Source organism: Cavia porcellus, unplaced genomic scaffold (assembly GCF_034190915.1).
Source record: "Cavia porcellus strain 051 isolate PalLab524CR breed Dunkin Hartley unplaced genomic scaffold, mCavPor4.1 scaffold_5, whole genome shotgun sequence".
Lineage (NCBI taxonomy): Eukaryota > Metazoa > Chordata > Mammalia > Rodentia > Caviidae > Cavia > Cavia porcellus.
Window position 1 is genome coordinate 40,949,507 of NW_026947488.1, and position 18,566 is coordinate 40,968,072.

An 18,566-nucleotide genomic window follows, 5' to 3' on the forward strand; every position below is an offset into this window, starting at 1 on the left:
CAGTTGTTCTTTGTTATGGAAGTATCTTATTACATTAAACTTGTACTTATTTCTACATGAAAATTTTTCTGGGTATATCAGTCTGGGTTGAACTTTGTTTTCTTTCAGGGCTTGAAATACCTCATTTCAAGCTTGTGTTGACTTGAAGGTTTGTGCTTAAAAGTCTGCTGTAATTCTTTGTTGGGTAGTTGAACAGAACTGTTTACAGTCTTGCTGTTTGAATTCCCACTTTACATGTTCCATTTTTGTACCTTGAACAACTATTTATAAAACGACAATATGTAAACATCAACCAGTGATTTCTTACTGTTTATTTTTTTCTCTGAACGTGTGTATTATTTCTACCTATTTTCTATTTTGTTTAGTCTTTCTTTAAATAAAATTTTCAAAAAAGTCTGCTGCAATTCCAATGGGCTTTCCTTGATGGGTGAGTTGTGTCTTTTCTCTAACAGCTTTTAGTATTCTATTTTAATGCTGTATGTCTGAGATCTTAATTATTATATGTCTTGGTGTAGATTTCTGTTGGTTGTGACTTTTTGGTGTCCTATATGCCTCATTTATCTGCATATCAGATATTTTCCCCATGTTTGGGAAATTTTCTGCTATTTTGTGAATATTTTAGTTATGTCATTTGCATTGACTCCTGCATCTTCACTGATACCTATTGATCTTATATTGTTTCTCTTGGCATCATCTTGAAGCTGCTGGATTGTCATTTCATGCTGCTTTATTATTTTTTAAAGTTCTATCCTTTTATGGTCACTAGTTGTGATCCTGTCCTCATGGTCCAAAATCCTATCCTCAGCTTCATTTAAATGGTTTTGCCAGCTTTGAATAGAATTTTTGTTTCTTGGATGTCTCTTTGAGTTTATTTCATGAATTCTGCTTCTTTTCTATATTGTTCATTTAAGGTTTCAATCAGTTTCCCATGCTCCTGTACTTATTTCTCTATTTCTTCTTTAGCTACACTGAGCAACTCCTTTACTAAGGTTGTTATTTCTGTCTTTACATGGGAGAGTACTTCTAATTTGATTTCCTCTGTAGCCTCATGGAGTTTTTTTTTTTTTTTTATTTCACTTGCCATCTTTTCAGAGATTTCCAGTGTGTTACTTTTGAATTCTTCTATTTCAATGTCTCCTGTACTTGCTCCTGGTGGACTTGATGTTTGAGATTGCATTTTTTTGTTGTTGTTGTTTTGCCAGTTTCCCTTTTGAGTTAATATTTAGTCATTCAATCCCACTAGTGTCAACTGTTGGTAGTGTGTATCTTGGAGTCCTAATGTAAGGTTGACATTTGTCCAATTGCTGGGTCTTACAATGAATAGGTGAGCTAGTCACCTGACTTCCCACTGCAGGGCCTGTTGGGTGAATCCTATATTCTTCCTGGGCTGACAAGCCTAGTAGTATTGATGTAGGCCACCTTTTAGTTCCTGCTGCTACTTTATCTTCAGATTATTCCAGGTCACCAAATCTCCATGTCTATAGTGTTTGTGTCAGCTGAGGCCCTACTGTGTCCCTATTGTGTGCCTGTGTGTCTCATAAGCCCTTTTGATTTTCTCCAAGTTGGAGGAGTCCTTATTGGCACGTTCCTCACCTTGCCTGATGTTCTCTGTGTGCAGGAAGGGGTCCCCACACTCTTGTCAGAGTCACCAAGGTCTTACAGTTAGTTGGAGGGAGCTTACTGCTGGTCTTATTTACTCCTTGTACACCTCTATTTTAGGGGCATACTCACCACACTGACTGGAGCCTGCTGAGATCTTCTGTTTGGGTGAGGCAGTTACTGAGCCTCCCTTCAAACTAGCACAGTTAATCTACTGTAATCCAAGGTTCTGGGAGAAAGGGTGAGAACTGAAGCAGTATTATGTCCAGGAGGTAGTAATGTCCTGAGGGGCCAGCAGGTGTCCTGGGCCCCTGCATCTGCTGGGTGTGGGCCAATGTTCCAGGGCAGCATGGCATTCCTCAGTGCTGACTGGAGTTGCACAAGAAGCAGGTGGCTGCTCAGGCCAGGGTCTGAGGGCAGCGCAAGTTCCCCAGGCCAGCAGAAGTCACACAGAAAGTGCACCATAGCATGTGCCAAGTTCCCAGAGTAGTGTGGTGTTCCTCAGTGCTCGCTGCAGTTGTGCCTATTTCTGGGTTTTGAGCACTGTTTTAAAGGTTTCTCAGTGCCCTGAGAATCACCTGGCCCACTTTTGGCTCCCAGGGCAGACTGTTGGCAACTGCTTGCCACTTGGAGCATGCTAGGTGTGGGCCAGTTGAGCCCGAGGGGATTCTATGTATCCTCTGGTGATTTCAGATTCAGGGCATGGTCTTACTGCCTAGAAGCAAAGTTCTAAGCCTTCCCCATGCACTGGAATTCAACCTGCACGAGGTCAGGACCTGGGACTGGATTCCCGGCCCTGCTTGCTGCTTGGAGTTCACTGGGTCCACTATAGGATTTTAAATCAAGATAGCAGGAAATCAACAATGGTTATCATAATACAACCTGTTATTTTCAAAATAGCTTCCTATATCATCAGACATAGTAAAATCTAACAAAACAAGACAGAATAAAACCAGACCTCACAAAATGATGAAAACAATACAAGAATTCAAAACAGCAAAGTAGGAAATTAACCATGGTTACCATTTTCCCTTTTTAGGTATCTCCTCCTCTATCACTTTCATATCTATTGTGATTTTTGGATCCCACTAATTCCTTGAGTTTTTTAATGCTAGATAATTAATTCAGTGTTCACCTGGATGAGTCCAAACCATTTCATCCATGAGCATGATCTCAAGTTGCAGCCATCTACCTAAAAAGCCTCAAGATTATCCTACTTTATATCTGGGTAGCTTTCCATTGTATGAAAATACCACATCTTTCTTATCCATTCTGCATCTGATGGTCAAGTTATCCTTGCTTTTTTATGGCCTCCTGTTGTAAGGAACAATTGTGTTTTTTTCCCCTTTGATTTTTAGTCTATGAATTTTTAAAATTTTTTATTTTCAAGAGAATAAAACAAAATGAGAAAAAACAAAATGGGGTCGGTCAAAACAAGAGGATGGACATAGTACATGACTTAACACCAGAGTACAAGGTGATCAATAATGGTTACCATAATGTCTCTTGTTATCTTCAAGAGAATTACCCATATCATCAGGCATAATAAAATTGAATATAGCATTAAAGGACAAAATCAATAAAAATGAAACATTGTAGATATTATAGGACTTCAAAAGAAGATAATAGCCAAGCCAGAATGGGTATCATAGTGAATCTTATTGTCTTTAAAGTAATTGCCCATACCCTCAGACTTGATACTATTAAACAAAACAGATTTGAATAAAATCACTCAAAACAAAACAGTGATCAACTAAAATAGATTCAAATAAAATCAGTCAAAACAAGACAGTGAAAGCAATACAGGGCTTCAAATTAGTTAATAGGAAATCAAAAATGGTTATCATAGTATATTCTGCTATCTTTGGAATAGCTGTCCATGCCATCAAATCTAGTATAAGTAGACAAACTAAAACAGAATATAACCAAACTAAAGAGACCATGAAAACATTGTAAATTTTCAATCGTGATGCAAGATTACCAATGTCCACTGCCTTCCCTTTTTAGACAATTCCTCCCCTTTCACTTTCACGGGGTGAATTGTACGTTTTGTATCCTACTGATTCCTTTAGTTTTTAGATTAGGGAGGCAACCCACTACTTATGTAAGTGATTTTGAACCTTTTTACACCTGAGCATGAGCTCAAATTATATCCATTTATGTACAAGAGCCTCAAGGTTTTCTTTCCTTATAGCTGAGTAGTTCTCCATTGTATAAAAGTGTTATGTCTTTCCAACCAGTCTTCAGCTGATGGGTGAGCTATCCTCACTATTTTCTGGTTCCTTGTCACATAAAGCATTATTCCTCATCTTTGACTTTCATTCCCTCTTTCAAGTTAATTATATTTCTTTTTTTTATCAGTACCAGGGATTGAACTCACGACCGCCTGCTTGCAAGGCAGGTGCTTATGTGGCTGAGCTAAATCCCCAGCCCCAATTATATTTATTATATAGAACATCACGATGGACCCCATCTCCAGATCCACTCTGCCTGTGTTTCTTCTTATTAGTGTAGCAAGCCCAGCTATATTAGTTATTAGGCCAACCTTCTCTGCCTCATCTCTGCCATGCTATTTTTATGCTGTTTGTTGTCTACTTTTCCCCTTCATTTCACTGTCTTCACTGTTCAACGAGTCCCCTCTGCCACTGTTTCTGAAACCGTGTTTTTTTTTCTCTCACTCTAGAATGTCCTTCAGTATTTTTTGTAGGGTTGGTTCGATGATCATGAACTCCCCCAGTTCTTCTTTGTCATGAAAGCATCTTGTTTCTCCATTAATTTTGTTTTTTATTTTTTTTATTTTTAATTTTATTTAAAGAAAGAGTAAACAAATCAGAATAAAAATAATACATATGTTCAAAGAAAAAATAAATAGTAAGAAATCACTGGTTGATGTTTACATACTGTCCTCTTACAAATACTTGCTCAAGATACAAAAGTGGAACACATAAAGTAGGAATTCAAACATCGAGACTGCAAACAGTTCTGTTCAACTATCCAACAAAACTTAGCAATATGGTTATCAATCCTATGCACTTAAACATACATGCAGTTATCCATATCTTCATTTATGTTGAGAATAAACAAACAAAGCAGGCTAAAATCATTCTGAACAAAGAATAATAGTATTTCTGGGTGTCACATCATGACACTCCGGGATCAGCACTGGGCACTGTAGTGTCTTTTTTTAAAAATTTTATTTAGGGGCTGGGGATTTAGCTCAGCGGCATAAGCGCCTGCCTTGCAAGCAGGCAGTCATGAGTTCGATCCCTGGTACCAATAAAAATGAAAAAGACAAAAAAAATTTAAAGAAAGACTAAACAAAACAGAAAATGGCTAGAAACAATACATACTTTCAAAGAAAAAAATAACAGTAATAAATCACTAGTTGACAATTACAGATTGTCCTCTTACAAATACTTATTCAAGATACTAAAGTGGAGTATATAAAGTGGGGATTCAAACAATGAGACTGCAACCAGTTTTGTTCAACTATCCAACAAAAACTTATAAATATGGTTATTAATCCTATACACTTAAGCATACATACAGTTATCCATATTTTCATTTATGTTGGTATTGAACAAACCCAAACAGGCTAATATCACTCTGAGCAAAGAATAATACTATTGCTGGGTGTCACATTGTGGCACTCCAGGATCAGCACTTTAGTGTCTCTTTTTCTTCAAAGTATTTGTTCACTTCATCATGTATCATAAGATCAGTTCTCATAAACTGTTTATAGGTTCTACACATGAGTCTCAACATGTATTTTTATCCTTTCTATATTAGAGGGAGAAACAAAACAAATTAAGACAAAACAAAACATATTCCTATAAACACATGAAATGAAAAAGACATATAAGACTGTTGTACAAGGAGTTCTACCATAGTTCCTGTGTTGTCTCTTGTTATCTTCAATAGAATTGGCTATATCATCAGACATAGTATAATTGAATATCTCAGTACATAACAGTATTAATAAAACACAACTTGGTATATAATATAAAACTTCAAAAACAGGCAGTAATCAAACCAGAATGTGAATCATAGTGAGTCTTGTAATCTTCAGTGTAGTTGCCTATACTCTCAGACTTGATGTTATCAATCATATCAGTTTTGAATAAAATCTGTTGCTGCCAAACAGAAATCAAACAAACCAGATTTAACTAAGATCAGTCATAATAAAACAGTATAAGTCAGACAGGGCTCCAGATTAAGTAAATAGGAAATTAACAATGATTACTGTGCTATATCCTGATGTTTTTGAGATAGCGCTCTGTGCCCTCAAATCTAATGCAAGTACTCTGCTCCATTCGTTGGAGCAGAGAACAAAATGAAGAAGACAAACTGACAGCTACTGACGGAAAAAGAGCTCAACAGAAATGAGACAGAGAAGATTGGATGATAGGAACAGCTATTTTGGAGAAAATGACATCTTAATAGGTAATACTGATTTAGTATCATCTTGTTTTGAAGTCTCACCTAGCTTTTGTCCTTCTGTCTCCAATGGTCTAAGTAGGCTGTATCTTATTGGATTTTATTATGTACAATAGTATAAGCAAAAACCTTTTAAAGACAAGGAGATTATACAGAAACCATTGTTCATTTTCTGTTAGTCGATTCTAAATACTCTGTAATGCTGTCATTCTCTTGAATGGTTTTACATTGTTTTGATATACTTAATGCTACAGTATACGAAGTTGTACTCAAGGATTTCAAAGAGACAATATGGTAACTACTTTTAGGTCAGGATTATCTGGTGGTGAAACACTATTCTGCTTAAATGGTTATGTTTTGAACTGCGCTGTTTCGTTGTTATGCCCTCTTTTATCTCAATCTCCACTCCATTATTTACTTTTTAATCTTTATCCTTTTAATTAAAGGAAAAAAATAGCAGGATATATTATAGTAAACCCACTTTGACTTTTCATTACCTTGATTTAAAGCCCTGTATTACTCTCACCATCTGGTTTTTAACTGATGTTCCCCTATTCTGTTTTGCTGGATAGTATCAGGTTCGAAAGTTTAGGCATCAGCTGTGAAGATAATGAGATTCATTATGACGCCCATTCTTGTTGACTTTTATCTACTTTTGAAGACCTACAATGTCTCCAATGTTTTGGTTTTGTTGGTTTTATTCTTTACTGTTCTGTTCAATTGTATTATAACTAATGATATAGGCAATTCTATTAGAGATAGCGGGAGGCATTATGGTAACCATTGTTGATCACCTTGTATTATGTTTTTACATTATCTATTATATCCACCCTTTTGACTTGAAAAAAAAATCTAATGCAAGTAGACAAACTGGGACTGAATAAAATGTATCTAAGCAGAGTGGTGCAAGTAATGTGGGTTTTAAATCCTGATACACTATTAACAATATCTTCTGCCATCTTTTTAAAGACTCTCCTCCTTTTCACTTCCCCAGGTTACACCGTGAATTTTTGGGTCTCACCAAGACCTTTGGTTTTAAATTGGGGGGGAGGAGGGGTGTCAACCTGCTATTTACCTAAGTGGTTCCAAACCTTCTCTTTCCTGGACTTGATCTCTAATTGTATTCCTGTACCTATTAAAGCCTGTCTTTCCAATTGATCCACAAATACTGGTCTAGTTGCCCCTATTACTCTCTGGTTCTCTGTCACATAGAGTATTGCTTTCTCATATTTGATTTTCAATCCATGTATTCTTTTCATGTTAATTATATTTCTTAAAATTAGCATCTTGGTGGACCCTATCTCCTGATCTACTCTATGTGTGGTTCTTTTTTTTAATTTAGTGAATCAAGGCCATCTATATTAGAGATTATAACCAACCTTCTCTGCCTCACTTCTGTTATGTTCTTTTTTTGCCATCAGTTGTCTGCTTGTCTACTTCATTCTGTTTCTGCCCAATTCATTGAGGCTTGTCTGCCACTCTTCCTGGAATCCTAGTACTTTTCTTTCTCTCTAGAATGCCCTGCAGTATTCTTGGTAGAGTTGGATTGGTGGTCACGAATTTCCCAAGTTCTTCTTTGTCTTGGAAGCATCTTATTTGTTCATTAATTTCTAGAGACAGATTTTCAGGATTTATCAATCTGAGCTGGAGGTTATTTTCTTTCAAGGCTTGGAATATTTTCATCCAGGTTCTTCTTGACTTGATAGTTTGTGTGGAGAAGTCTGCCATGATTCTGGTGGACCTTCCTTTATAAGTGATGTATTTCTTGTATCTAACAGCTTTTAATATTCAGTTCTTATATTGAATTTCTGAGATCTTGATTATTATATGCCTGGGTGTGGTTTTGTTTTGGTTGTAGGTAGTTGAAGTTCTGTATGCCTCATATATCTGCATATCATTACTCTTTCTATCTTTGGGAAGTTTTCCTTAATTATTTTTGTGAATAGCCTTTGTAGTTCCTTTGTTTGTACCCCTGCTTCTTCACTTTCTTTATTCTCAAGTTATAGATCTTGTTGTCTTCTAGCCTTTGTATGTTACTGCTTGTTTCCTTGTTATTTTTAAAAAGTTTTTCCTTTCATAATCCCACATTGCAAACCTGCCCTCCAGTTTGGATAATCTATCCTTAGTTTCTTTCAAGCAGTTTTGCCATCTTTCCACAGAGTTTTTAATTTCCTGGTAATCTCTGAATCTGCTTCATGTATTCTATATTTTCTTTATATTCTTCATCAAATGGTTCTCTCCTTTGTTTGAGTTCCTCCATTTTCCCATCTGTGTCTTCTTGAGGGGTGCTTAGCATCTCTTTTATTAATCTTCTTATATCTTGCTTTGCTTGGCTAAATAGTTCCCTTTTGAACTCATCTATGAGGTCCTGAAGATATCTCTTTATGTCCACTGGTGCCATGTCTGATATTGCACATTTGCTGTTCTCATTCTCCTTTGTATTTACTTGTCCTGGGTCATTCTCAGGGTTGGAACCTGGGGACTTTTTCTTGTTGCTTCCTCTTCCCATCTTTTTTGTTTCTTCCAGGAGGCCCCAGTTTCTTTCTTTGTTGGTTACAATTCTTGTGAAGCATGTTGGCTAGGTGACCCTTCCCACTGCAGTGTGCTAGTAAGTTTCATACAGGGGCAGCATATGCTGGCCCCTCCCTTCTGGGTCAGTCAACCTGCTGAGGTCTTCACTGTATTAGTGTGTACCACCTCCCCTCCGGGTTGGTCAACCTGCTGAGGCCTTCACTGCATTAGTGTGTGAAGCTTTCAATGGATTTTTTAATTTCCTGATAATATCTTTGAATCTGTTACATAATTTTTAAAAATATTTTTCATCAAATGTTTCCCTCCTTTTTCTATGATTGTCTATTCTTCTGTGTCTTCTTGAGAGGTGCTTAGCATTTCTTGTATTATTTTTCTTATACCTTCCTTTACTTGTATTAATATTTGTTTTAAGTTTTTTTTTATAATTTCATTAAGTTGTTTCTTTATGTCAGCTGCTGTTGCTTCAGAAACTACAGGTATGCAACTCCTGATCTCTTCTGTGTTTACCTGTCCTGGGCCAGTACTGCTTGCTTTGGATGCTGGAGACTGTATTTTGTTTCTTCCTCTTGTCATGTTCCTGGTTTTTTCCAGACAAGTGGGTAGTGGGGTCTCCAGCAATTCTTGTATTGGTTATAATTACTCTGAAGCATGCTGGCTAGGCATTGCTGTTTTCCCCACTCTTCTGGTGACTACTGGAGTACAAGCAGGGGTGGGGCAGGCTGAGCCCTTCCTTCTGAGCTGGTCAACCACATTAGTGTGGGAGTCTTCACCACATTACTGGGAGTCTTCACCACATTAGTGTGTATTGTGCTGTTGGGGCCATTTAGGGATAGCTTTAGGGAAACCTCAGCCTTGGCTATTGGATCACACACAGGGGCAATACTCAGTCCGAACAATTCTCACCAATCTGCTTTGTGCTAGGAGTGGCTGAATGAAGATGGCTGCAATTCTGGTCCCAGGCTTATCCTGCCCAACTCCAAAATGGTGTCTGGCCAATTGCCTACTCCCACAGGAGGACTGAGTTCCCCACACTCACTGTGAACCAGTGCAGTACTCTGGTCCACAACTCCCCTCTAAGACCATGGTTGAGTTTGCCAACCCTTAACTTCGAGGACCATGTGTCTCCAGATTCCAGTGGCACTTTGTGGTGAGAACACGTCTGGCTACTGCCTTCTGTTCAAGTTTTTCTTTTCTTTCTTTTTTGTTTTTACTCTAGTTTCTTCTTGGGTTGAGCACTTGGGCTGTTTCTCACAGAGAGGCTTTCTACTTTGCTGCTTATTGTTTCACCATCTTTTGAGTTAAATGTGTTTCTTGTATACAACACATTGATGCATCTTATTTCTTGATCCACTCTCTTTGTGTTTCTTTTTATTGGTGAATTGAAGCCATCTACATTAATGGTTACAACTGGTATGCACTGATTCATCTCTGCTATGCTATCCTCCTGTTGCTGGCCCTTTACTTTCCCCCTTCATTCAATTGCCTATCCTGTTTGGTTATCCTTCTCTGTTGTTAATCTTGGAACCATGATCATCTTTATTGTTGAATACCACTACAAAGTGGCTCTGAACAGGATTTAAAATTAACTAATTGGCTTTGTATGCTTATCTGTGAGTCTGTCCTAGGCCTTGGCCCCTTGCCTGGCATTGGAAGCTGATTCATAGTAAGTGAACTTCTATGAATCAGTGGTCCTTGCTGAGGCCTGTAGAAGCCTGTGAGGCCAGAGATACCTCAAAGGGAAAAATAAGGCTACAGCTGTGGACATTTGGCTCAAACATCAATTAAATAGATAGAGGCAGAAGCTGCAGGAATTACTCCTACAGTCTCACTTCTACCATGTCTTCATGGTAAGACAGTGCTACTGAATTGACTTGATTCATTACTTGGAGACATCCTTGGAGTGGCTCCCAAGGTCCTGCTCATAACCTGTGCTTTCCTCAGTTTCTTCAGTTTCCTCACCCCTTGGTGTTGGAGCTAATAAGTAAAGTGGGTGGTCCAGAGAAGTCTTTGCATTAGCTCTTGGAGTCTCGAGCTCAGCTAAAGGGTTTTGACCCTCCTGGAGGCCTAAAATCATATCACTTGTCTCGTTTTATTTAAATCTCTTCTGTACACTTGTTTGGGAGATCGGGGATCTAGGTCAGGACCCGATACTTTATCTCCCTCTAGAATATCCTTTAGCCTTTTCTGCAGTGTTAGTTTGGTGGTCATGAACTCCTTCAGTTTTTCTTTATCATGAAAGTATCTTATTTTTTCCATCAATTTTGAAAGGTAGTTTTGCAGATACATCAGTCTTGGTTGGAAGTTGTTTTCTTTCAGGATTTGAAACACTTCATTCCAAGATCCTCTTGACTTAATGTTTTGTGCTGATAAGTCTTCTGTGATTGGTTTTCCTTTGTAGGCGATCTGTTTCTTTTCTTTAACAGTCTTTAATATTCTGTTCTTGTGCTGAATTTCTAGTATTTTGATTATTATGTAACTGGTGTAGCTTTATTTTGGTTATGGCTAGTTGGAGTTCTACATGCCTTGCTTATCTGTAGGCCAGATCCTTTTCCTATGTTGGGGAATTTTTCTACTATTACTTCTGTAAGTAGTCTTTTTATTTCATTTGTTTTGATGCCTGCTTCTTTGCTGATACCTATCACTCATAAATTATTTTTCTTTGGGTCATTTTGCAGCCATTGAATTGTTATTTACTAGCTCCAAGAAACTGTGGTTTTTCACAACCACTTTTTTTCAGTTGAATAGTTTCATTCATAAACAACATTGAAGACTGGCATATTATGTTCAAGGCCTGGGTCATATTTGGAAGAAGGACTTCCATCTGGAAGGCTAAGTTTATGGTCTTTGGCTCTGGTCAAATGCTATTCCTGTCACACAATATTTCTAGCAATATCAGCAGTCATTTTTTTCTGGTCAAATGCTGTTCCTGGTGGTCAACTATTGCAATGGCTGGTCAAGGCATCTGCTAAATCATCTCCTGGTGAGAAGAGTATCTTATGTCTTGAACCATGATAGCCTACATAGTCAGCTTTTTGACCATGTTCACATATGTCTTACTAATGGTCAGCACCCCACAAGTGACAGTGCTCTGTCACTCCTGAGCCTCTGAAGCTGGTATTCAGAGTGTCAGCCTCCTAAAGATGGCTCAACTATCTGTATACACACATAGAAGGCTTTTTAAATGCATCACAAGCAAGCACAACATTTGAAACTCTGCCCATTGGCTTGACTTGCCTATTCTTGTTTCAAACCATAGTGCTTCCATATTGGGCTGGACAGTGGGATTAGGTCATGGATCGACCCATCTTATATCCAACTTCAGCCAGTGGTCCCTCTTTCCCTTCTTCATAGGGGCTAGGGATCAAATCCTATAGTCAGTACTCCCAGATATGTTCCTCACTGTATGTATCACAGGTCCCAAAACTGTTGCCAATATGGCTGCCAATGGGCTAGCTAAGAAAGAAGCTCATTGTTGGCAGTGTGTCCCCCAGTGCATGAAAGTGAGGAGATGTGCCATTCAACTTTTAAGACAGGCTGTCCACATCCATTCTTGACTATCTATCTGTCCCATGGTTTCTCACAGACATGCAGAGTAGCATACAGTGCTACTGTTTCTCAAGCAGGGAATATTGGGTCTCAGTTCCTGTTGTGGTTAGGGTTTACAAGGGAAACAATTTAATACAGGACACATAATATAATTATTTTATAATAATCACCCAAAGAGTTGAACACAAAAAAGTGCAGGAAAAAAACCTGTACATACAATAAAGACCCAAATAATACATCCGAGGGCTGGTATCTCATGGTAATATGTTGCATGAGTCCAGCTGAAGACCTAAAGCCATAACAATGGCTCATGAATCCACTCATGAATCTAACTGAAGGCCTAGAGGCCATGACAATGACTCATGCAAGTCTGTATCACAGATCTGCAGCGAGAAGGCCCAAAGGTCAGCAGTGGAAGCTAGAAAGTTTGTGCCAGGAGAAAGAAGGATCTGTGCTAGCAGGCTGAGAGATATGCACTAGAGCCAAGAAGCAATGCTCAAAGTAAGGATCAGAGCTCCCTCAAAGAGTAATGCAGTCATTTTCAGTAACAACAAGGTCCGGGTTCCTCCAACTATGAGAACAGCTGAGTTCACACCAGGAAAGAAGCTTGACAAGCCCCTCTAGGAGAACCAATGAAAACAGGAGAATCAACAACAACCACAAAAATCAGCAACACCTAGGAGAACTAACAACACTTCCTCTCCAGTTCTTCTTTTATATTGGTAACAATCTTCACTCTCATGGACATCTACACTCAGCACTACACTGATTCAGTTCAGCTGGCATTACAAGTTGACCATAGGCTGTCCATCATCATCCACACAGATGGTTAGGATAAATGCCAGGTTACGGTCAATGACTCGTAGGGCTCGCACTTGTGTGATAGTCCTCTTTAAGGCCTGAAAAAGAGTTTCCACTGTGTCTATTCAGTAACAAGCTTTTCTATTGCATCTATTTAGTTCTATGGTATGCCCCTTTTGGTCATCAGGAATAAAGCACACTGCAGGGTAGCTAATTTTGGTATGTTTACTAAAAACTTAAAAATCCCACATAAGTGTGTAATCGGCATACTGTGGTGGGTATGGTTGTATCTGACTATGTAACACTGAAAAACTCAACAGACAAGCAGCTCCCTGGACATTGTCTTGGTCCATGGTCCACCCCACTGCCAGCAAAGCTTCTTTCAGACTGTGCACAGTAGTTTTCAAATCCGCAAGGCAATTAGAGGTTAACATAATATCATCAATACTAAACTGTGATATAGAGTGTGGTTTGGCCTAGGAGGCCAGGTCTTAGGTCACCTGGCCAGGACACAAAATTGGGCTATGTAAATAGCCTTGTGGCAGTCTGGAAGTTCCACTGCCACCCTTCTGGGTGAAGGCAAATTTGTCCTGACTATCAGCATTGAGGTGAGACTCTACAGTCATTCTCTATGACCCAGTTGGCTTCTTCATGGGTCATAGTGCAAGATTCTGTGCAGGGTGTATCACATGTGTGACAGCACTCCTTGAGTCCTTAAAAGCAGCTTCCACTGTGTCTATTCAGCAAGAAGCATTCTATTGCATTTCCAGTTTCAAGACAGTCTGTTCCATCTCCTCATGGGCTCCAAGTAGTTAGTGTTGCTTCATACACACAACCCATATGGCCTTTGGGAGAGTCAGATGTGTGTGCTGTGGATGGCCTTGGAATATGAGTTTTATCATGTGAATGCAGCACTGGAATTCTCTCTGCATGGTGTTCAGAAGAGCACCAGTCAGTATGTCCACTCTCCCTCACCCCCGTCCCCAGTATGTATTCAGCAACTGGGGAAACATAAACATCTTTCAGAAGTGAGGATGAGTACCTGATACCTGAAGTCACCCAGGCCATTTAGACTGCAGTATACTGACCTCCATATCCTCCTTTGTGTGTAGTTTGTCCTTTAAAATGAAATGATTTTGGATGTCGTATATTAGCATTGACTCAATTCTGATATTCACCAATGCTAGTACATGCTGCACATTCTTTGGGGATCAGTAGTTAACTCCACATGCATTCTCTGGTCTCCTGGGACCTCCAAGATCTGGGTACCTCAGCCTGCCTCCTAATTGGGGTAAAAGGAGGACAGTGTTATTTCTTCCTGCTTCACCAGAGCTGCTTTAGCTTTCTGGACCTCACCCATCAGCTGGTATTGCTGCTGACGGTGTAACTGCTTCCACAGAGTCAGCTACACACCCAAAATCTGCCCATCTAACCTATCTGTGGCTAAGCTGGCAGCTGGCAGGCCCATCTAGATCTGACACCAACTGAGTTTCAGTGACCCCGCAGCTTGTCCTTAGGGGGATGGCCCCTCTGCTTGCCCTGGGTTTCCGTACTTTTTCTTTACAGTACAGTTTTTCTTTTCAGTACAGTTTGCACAGATCTCACCTTACTTTGGTGCTTCACTTACACATCTCCCAGCCTGACCAAGGCATCAACAGCATTGCGGATCAGTTGATCCATAAACAGGGCTAGAAGGGCTGCCATTGACCTAACGTGCTAGCCAGCCTGCTCACCATGATTATGTTCTTCATGTGTGGCATCTATAATTCCTCATCTGAGCTATGTTAATGCAGTACAAATAGTATTTGCCACATTCTCATTTCATGTAGCACAGCTGTCAAGTCTAACTAATGATTTGCTTTGGCAGGTCAGTTGGATTTTCCCAAACTAGATGAATCACTGCCACCAACCAATTTATCACAGTCTGATTATCTGTTTCTGGGTCTGTCTTCTGAACCCATCTGCATAGAGGAAAACCCTGCAAAAACCCATCTTATAGAGGAGGTGCTGATCATGCTGGCTGTTTGGGACATTTCTTGTGGGCTTCACTACACATTATCAGTCCTATTGTCCCATAGCCATAGCAGCCATGCAGGCACAGTTTCATACAACTCCTGCTTTGTTTTTCCAGCTTTTGAAGCTCCATGGCTATACAGGTCATGTACATCATGTTCTGGGTAGAAGTAGGCAGCCTTCCCAATCCTCCTCTCTGGGCTAGGGGTTTCTCTATCTCTGATTTCTGATGAATAGCTGGCCTAGCATGCAAAACCAGATTTCCCCCGACATGAAGATTTATAGTTCTGCAGACATTTCTCGAGAAGTGAGTGCTGTCCACACTTCACAACCTGAGCTCCGCAGCAGCCAGTGGTTGCTCAAAGTTCTCCTTTATCAGCTGCAGCTGGTCCACTTGTCAGATAAGGCTATCTGCCTCGACTTATGTAGCAGAAGAGAGTGCGAAAGAGCTAAACCACTGCGGTAGACCTCAGCTGTTTCTCTGGCCTGCTCTGTCTTGGTGTTACTGTGTGCTCTGTCCAGCACCATGTTGAAAAGGGACAACTGAGTGACCTACATGAATCCAATAGTAATGGCCAGACCAGGGGATTGAGTCCAGTTTTCAGGGCCAACAATCCAGGATTATGTGAATCAGCCCAAGCGTACCTGGTAAGAAGTGAAAGAGCAATTGGAAAAGAAAAACACAAAGCTTTGGCTAAATTTGAAGAAAAAAAATGAATGAGAATTGGAAGAAAGAACCAGAAAAGTACAATGAGATATTATTAAGTGGAAGTGAGGGCTCATAAAAAAAACAGATACAAAAACAAAAAGCAAAGAAGAAAGAAAAGAGGAAGAAATCTTGTGTGTATTCATCTTCTTTTTCCTCAAGCTCTGATTCTTCCACCAGCTCTTCAGAGTCTGAGAATGAGGAAAAGGAGCAAGTGAAAAGGAGAAAGAAAAAGAAGAACCATTCACATAAATCTTTTGAAAGCTCTCTATCAAAACTGAGTCAGACAGTAAGAATAATTTGAAAAAGAAAAGGAAGTAAAAGGATGCAGCCGAGAAAGCAAAGGACATCAGAGAACTTACCAAAACAGAAAGATGCATCCTGAAGATAAACCTTCACCGTAAGAGTCTTTGTCAGAATCCGATTATACCAAAGAGGTATGAGCAAAACAGAAGAGAAGCAGTGAAGAATGTAAAAACGCAACGCAAAAAACAACAAAGAAAAACAAGCACCAGGAACACAGTAAGAAGATGAAAACGAAGGCTGCTAGCTCAAGTCTTCACTCACCACAATATTCATAAAGACCAGCATTCCACTGAAAAGAAAGCGCAATGTCTAAGGAAACTTCAGCTGTGAGAATATCTACTAAAAATGCATGAATTTTCTCGCTTTAGAATTGTTCTTGGACTATTCGGTAGCCACTCTAATGCTGCTATGTGAAAGGGCCATAATTGTTGCTTGCTGTTTTACTCCTTCAGGGCATGATAACCTGGGAAATAACACACCATAACACTGTTATGGTTAAAATATTTCAGAAGAAAGCTAGTAGTTTTGACTAGAAGTGTCTAGTGATAAAGCAATAGAAATTGAATTTGGATACATATTTCAAATGCAATGTGAAATGGCCAGGTGACTCTAGTTAAGTTTTTTAAAGAGGGGATTACATTAATATTTTGAAATCCTTACTCTGTAGATAATTTTAATCCCCCTGCCTTGTATACTTTTTATTTGCCTCAGGAAGGAGCTTTTAGAGTGGAGAGAGGGGTGGTTGCTATCTCTTTAGCTAGCAGAATAGCGTGTCTTTGATCTTCACACCTCCTGGTTTTGTGGACACAGTGGCCATGCTTCCTAGGGAGGTCAGAGCCTAATAAGAGCAGCCTTCTCTTTACTGAGCTTAATGACTTCTGTGGACTTTATCCTATGCTGCTTTCAGCGAACTAGAGAAACAGTCCTTTGTAGCATGAGAAAGTCCCCAAAGCGCTGGGTTTATCTCCACATCAGTAAGAACTAAATGCTTTTTAGCTTTAGAATGTGTTATGTCATTTGAATCAATTTTGTCTTTGGAAAGGAATTGTTTCATATAGACACTGGTACTTTTTGACCTTAATAGTAAAGATTCTAAAATGCATGTTTTGTACTGTTAAGTTTTAACCAGTCAGGAAAATTTTATGTGACCAATGATTGTTATTTTATTTTCTTGTATGAATGTTGTTTAGGCTACAATGTTTAGCTTTTGTTAACTGTTTATTCTTGTCTCAAGTTCATTGCTATGTTTAATGGCACCCTTGACAAGATATTTAGCATGTAAAAGCAGGTTTTGAGTTTTTGTTTTTAAACAGCTTCACAGAGAAGCTGAGACTTTATAAAACAAGTTGAGTGGCAGGCCTGGTATGCTGTATTTTGTTACATAAAGCTATTGTCAGGATCTTAATAAATACAATGTTAAAAAATTAATAAAACCAAGTCACCTGTCCTGCTGTTTCACAGTGAGGAGGATTTTCTATGTATTGCTTCCAAGGCTTGCAAGACATCTCTGTGCTCCAAACAGACTGATTCCTAATCCTCTGGGGCCTTCCAAACTGCTGAGGAGGCTGCTACAGGAAGCCATGGTGAGGCTGAGATTCCTAATCAGCAATTCCCTTGGATTCCCTCTCACCTTTGTTTCTATAGTCTCCACGGCCCACTCATCGTAGTGTCCCATTGACTATGTCAGGTACTGGCCTGCTCAGGGGGGACTCAAGAGAGATTTTTCTCTGGTGAGATCCCAAGGTTAGAGAACACACCTGTGCAAGGCAACAGCAACAACATTGGCAGCATGAAGCAGAGCAGAGAGTGAGAGCCAGAGCCACCTGTGTCTTTATTGTATAATTCTTATACAGGTTATTATCTTATGTTTACATTCTTACATAGTGCTGTAAGCAGCTCATGTGTATGCATCTGTGCTAGAGAAGGAGGGTCATGTCCTCAAGTGTCCTTAGATGCCCCTAGCTTTGAGGCAGACTGAGTGGTTCCCCACAACTTGGTTATCCAACACTAGCACTGGACGTATACAGAGAATGGAGGAAACATTTCTAGTACACATAGATATCAGGTGTCTGAATGGTTTCTCTTATATGAAAAACCCAACATATACATAAAGAGCCAAATAAAATGAAATAATAAAAAGTTGGGAGATCTTTTTCAAATGGGAAGGGAATCAAAAATAGGAGAGAGTGAGGGGATGGAAGGGAGGCAAAGTAGGTAAAAAAAAAAAATGGAAAAAAATTAGTTAAGTCTTTTGCAAGTGGGAAAGAGACCAAGAAAGAGAAGAAGCAAGGGAAGGTGGGGTAGGGAACGTAGAAAGAATTAGGATGTGTTATGTTTATGTACCAACACTCCAGGTTGAATGTAATCATTATGTAATGCACACATGTACTAATAGAAATGAACAAACAGGAAGAAATTGGTGTCTGAGACCAAGGGTCTACCTTAGGCATTGATCCCAAGGTTCATGTTTTCTTGCCACATTTCTGAAAAAGAACTTCAACAGTTAGCCAAGAGGGCTGATGTAGTAACTTTACAGCACTAGAAAAATCACTACCTATGGGCACAAACTCGACTACTTTATTTTTTACAGTGATAGGAAACATATAATATAAAAACTATGCACTTA

At 39.3% G+C, this 18,566-nt stretch overlaps 1 pseudogene; it reads left to right on the forward strand.

Moving 5' to 3' along the window:
* The first annotated feature begins 15,454 nt into the window (after positions 1-15,454).
* On the forward strand, positions 15,455-16,215 carry LOC100729569 (protein FAM133B-like; annotated as a pseudogene).
* Positions 16,216-18,566: the final 2,351 nt, after the last annotated feature.